The sequence below is a fragment of the Dipodomys spectabilis genome, unplaced genomic scaffold, assembly GCF_019054845.1.
Source record: "Dipodomys spectabilis isolate Male_0828 unplaced genomic scaffold, ASM1905484v1 ptg000070l, whole genome shotgun sequence".
In the NCBI taxonomy this organism is placed as follows: Eukaryota; Metazoa; Chordata; class Mammalia; order Rodentia; family Heteromyidae; genus Dipodomys; species Dipodomys spectabilis.
The window spans coordinates 1,220,231-1,225,211 of NW_024870747.1; positions in this window are offsets into that span (position 1 = coordinate 1,220,231).

Genomic DNA, 4,981 nt, shown 5'->3' on the forward strand with positions numbered 1-4,981 from the left:
ACACACTGGGTTCTATTCCTCAGGCACACATACACAGACAAAGCCAGAATTGGTGCTATGGCTCAAGAAGCAGTGTGCTAGAGACAGTGCCTAGGCCTTGAGTTCAACCCAACAACTGGCAAAGAGATAGCTAGGTAGGTAGGTAGGTAGGCAGGTAGGTAGGTGGGTAGGTAAGTAGGTAGAGAGAAAGAAGGAAAGAAAGAGTGAAAGAGCGAAAGAGCAAGAAAGACAGAAAGAGAAAAAGAAAGACAGAAAGAGAGAAAGAAAGACAGAAAGACAGAAAGAAAGAAAGAAAGAAAGAAAGAAAGAAAGAAAGAAAGAAAGAAAGAAAGAAAGAAAGAAAGAAAGAAAGAAAGAAAGAAAGAAAGAAAGAAAGAAAGAAAGAAAGAAAGAAAGAAAGAAAGAAGCAATGAAACAAAGAAATAAAGAAATAAAGTTGATAGATGAATTTGGTCTTTGACCTCAGAAGGAAAGAAAGGAACCCTTCCCAGTCATGAGGCCTTCTGCAGTGTGTCAGGACACCAACATCACCTTCACCCAAACACAGAGCAGGAAGAGTGTCTCTATCCCACTTCTCAGGCAGACAAGGGCCCCAGAGTCAAGAGGGCAGAGCCAGGTTCTAACTCAGGTGCTTGGAGACAGAAGAGAAAGGGCTCTGCCTTTTCTTGGACTGGGAATTTGCATTAATGATGTGGAGAATGAAAGGAGAATGGACTGGCAGAGATAGAAGGGCCTTCAAATCTGACAGAGGAGAGTCAAAAACTCACTCCGTAAGACCAGAGAGCAGGGTTTTTCTACTCTGTTCCTTTCCTCTCCCAATTAAACTGGCTCTCTATTGGTAACCAAAGATAGCCTGAGGCTCTCTTCACCTGAGGAAGGAAGGTTAATTAGTCATTGCTTGAAGCGGCTGAGAAAAGCCTGACCCTGGTGTACCTCTAACAAATATTTCAGGTTTCCCCCCCATTGCTTGCTATGCCTGGAATGAATGAAATGGTTTTGCAGCTCACTTCCCTGTTGAGTATGTACATTCTTCCTCCTAATCCTGCAGGGCTAGGTCTCTGCACCTAGCCTGGCTTTTGCAACTGTTTTCTGTCCTTCAAATACAGCATTGCACTGGAGTTCATCCTGCTAACAGGGCTAGGGCTTGGATCCTGAGAACTTCATTTGAACCCCGGATGGGTCAATAATGTTTCTGTCCTGCTTCTATAGCTCAAGAACTCTAACAACATTTACAGTTAAAGTAGCTTCTCATCACCAAGGGAAACACAGGAAGCTCTTGAACATCTGACCTTTAAGAAGTGATCGTCAGAGTGTCATAGACTTTCCTACCCTGGCTGATTTCACCCTGTGATCCTGAGACCTCAGCCTCCTCAGTTAGGGTGACGGGCATGACCTCTTGGTTCTCTGCTAGGTCCAGAACTGTAATGACATTGACAATACAAGTCAAATGCTTTTCACAAAAGGCTTGGGGAGCATATTAAGCCTTTCAACAATGGACCTTTCAGAACCCTGTAGGACACAAGTTTATAATGCTAGAGTCTGAGAGGCTGGGCATATGGATCTGCTACACTTGAACCTTGAGCCTTGACTCCAATTCTGGTGTACATCAACGTTCATTTTCCAGAAAATCTTCTCATAATTAGCAATTAGGAAAAGTACTTTGATTATCCCTCTCTCTATTTCCAGTTTCATGTCTCAAACTGGAGTTGGGCTCTGTCTCTGAGCCCTTCAGCTAAAGGTGAACATTCTACCACTTGACCCTCAGTGCCACATGGAATCTCTTGGTGGTTCATTGGAGTTAAGAGTCTAACAGGCTTTCCTTCCCTAGGCTGGCTTCAAATTGTGGTCTTCAGATCTCAGCCCCCTGAGAAGATAGGGTTCCAGGTGAGAGGCACCGGAATCTGGCCTATTGCTTTTGCCAGACCTGGGGCTTGAACTTAGGGCTGGGTACTGTCTCTGAGCTCTTTTTTCTAGTACTCTACCACTTGAGCCACTCCACAGCTTCTAGCTTTTACTGAGTATGTGGCAATGAGGATTCAAACCCTGGTTTCATGCATGCTGAGCAAGCTCTCTACCACTAAGCCACATTCCCAGCACCAACCTTACAATTTTAACGTTCCACTTGCCTATCCTCAGAAAAAGGCTTCTGAATATAAATCATCTAATGAAATCCCTATAGGAAGTTGTCCAAATATAAATAAGATAAAGCTCATACTGGGGATAGACTCCAAATATGTGATGGCTATGACAAATGGCTCCATTTAATTATGTATCATGTTTCAACATTTAATAAGTATTAATGAAAAAGAGTCAGTGTCCTAAATTATTTTGTATAATTTTATATTAGATGTGCAAAACGTAATAAATAGTATGTGTATAATAGTACTAAATACAATAAACAATAAAATGAATAAAATAAAATAAAATTAATACAAAATCAATAATAATAATCATAATATGAAATAAACATATATATGTACCTATATATCATATATTACACATGTATACAATTTTTTTTTTCCATTCCAGGACCTTAATTCAGGCCCTGGGAACTCTAGCTTGAATTTCTTTTCCTCAAAGACAGTGAGTTTCCCCTTCACAAATGGTGTAAAAGAGTTACCAGGATGGTGAACTCAAATCCCATCAATGGCAAAAATACTGGTCCCAGTTCTGAGACAGTGACTTAATATTTGTAATGGAAGCAGTTATGCTTATTCAGCTCCATAATGAACATTAAAAAATATCAGTGTAGAATTTTGTACAGCTATTCAGACATCCTTCCGTTACCCCCAAAGTGCTTCTTGAGCACTACATTATTTTTTGTATGTTTTCTATTGTAAAAATGTTGTACAGAGGGCTCACAGTTGCATTAGCAAAGTAATGAGTACATTTCCTTTGGAGCATTGTTGCTTCCTCCTTTGTTTTCCCCCTACCACCCCTTACTTCCCATCTCCACAACTACATTTTCCTGCCGAGCAGTGACTTAATTATTTATTTTTGGTTTGGCATGGGGTTTGAACTCAAGTAGTGGCAACTGTGTACATTCCCTCACATTGCTACGGATTTACCAAGACCCTGAGTTCAAATCCCAGGCTAGGAAAGAAAACTGGCAGAAATTCCAAATCAGGGAATCTTCTTTTTAAAAATTTAGCTAATTAATTAATTAATTAAAGCAACCACAGGGCTTGAACTCAGGTCGTGGCAACTCTGCCTCAGCTTTGTTCTCTCGTGCCTGGGGTGCAGTCTCGGGACCCATAACCAATCCTGGGCCTAGACCCAGAGGGCTTGCAGGAAGAAAAAAAAGTGGGACAGCACAAAAAGTGGGGAGCTGTATAGGGCTTGGTATTTTACAATTTTTTCTTGGCACAGTGACCATCTTGGGTCTGAATTACACAGTTGCAAAGTGGACCTGGCCTGCCAGTGCTGATGGCTGGCAGGCTATCAGGGAAGCCATAAGTCAACAAGTCAACATAGGCCCTGGGTTCAAATCCTGGTCCTGACACCAACCAATGGCAAGAGATCACAAGAGACTCGTTCCTATGCATAAGAATACTGATTGAAAGAGTAGTTCATGCATTTGTCTAGTCTAAAATTGGATGCAATAATCCTAGGATGCTGATTGATCTTCATTAATAGTCTATTAAGCATGAAAAGAATATTATTTCAATTATCAATATAATAAATACCTAAGATTTGGTAGGAACGTAGCAAATGTCATTTAATCATAGATAGATGGCTCTGGAACTTCATAACAATATATATTTATTTGTATACCACCCTCTGCCTATCCATGTATCACTGTTTTGGCCAAACCTGGGGCTCAATCTCAGCACCTGGGAACCACCTGTCAGCTGGGCTGGGAAGGTGGCTCAGTTTTAGAGCGCTTGCCTTGCATGCATGAGGCCCTGGGTTCGATTCCTCAGCACCACATAAGCAAAAAGGAAAAAGAGAGAAGTGGCACTGTGGCTCAAGTGGTAGAGAGCGAGTCTTGAGCTAAAGAGCTGAGGGACAGTGCCCAGGCCCAGAGTTCTGGACCCATGACCAGACCCTCCCCCCTCAAAAAAAAAGTTTCATTCTGTCGTCAGAAACCAGTCATTGCACATGTTTTCCTCTCCTCTCCTGTGAAAGTCCCGGGTCTCAACTAGGATGGAGAATGCATAGGCAAACCTATAACCTTGGGAACAGGTTGTCTTCCATGTAAGCTCAGTTATAGCTGTCACCATACTCAGTAAAATACACAATACCCCCATGAATTAGAGACAAAATAAGGAGAAGAAATGCACTGAATGCAAGATGCTGTCCACACATATATGTAAACATAGACCCTATGTTCAAATTATGAATTTATGAATATCTGGCCCTCATTGAGGCTCGATGTCAGGTCCTGAGAATGGCTTATCTCCTCCCTTGCTCATAGGCTGGTGTCCTCACCTAGACCCTTTCCCCAGTTGGGACTGCAAGGCTCTGAGTTCAAATCACAACACTGCCAAAAGATGAATCCTGATGTGAGAAGCCCATCGATTCACCTATCCTGTGAAAGTCTTGAGTCTCAGCTATGATGGAGAATGCATAGGAAACCCTATAGCCATGGCAATAGGTTGTCATCCATGTAAGCACTGTTATATCTGTCACCATGCTCAGTAAAATACACAATACTTCCATGAATAAGACAGAAAATAAGTAGAAGAGGTACACCAAACGCAAGATGCTGTCCACACATGTATGTAAATATAGATCCTGTGTTTAAATAATGAATTTATGACTACCGTGGCCCACCCTGGGGGTCAATGTCATATCCTGGGAATGGCCTAACTCCTTAGTCGCTCACAGACTGGTGTGTTCACCTTGAACTATTCGCCAATTGGTCCTGCTAAGCCCTGAGTTCAGATCCCAGCACTACCAACAATTGGATAATGTTGTAAGAAGCTGAGTGTGAATTTTTTTTTCTCTGAGAGTCCAGGGTGTCAGGCACGCTGGAGAA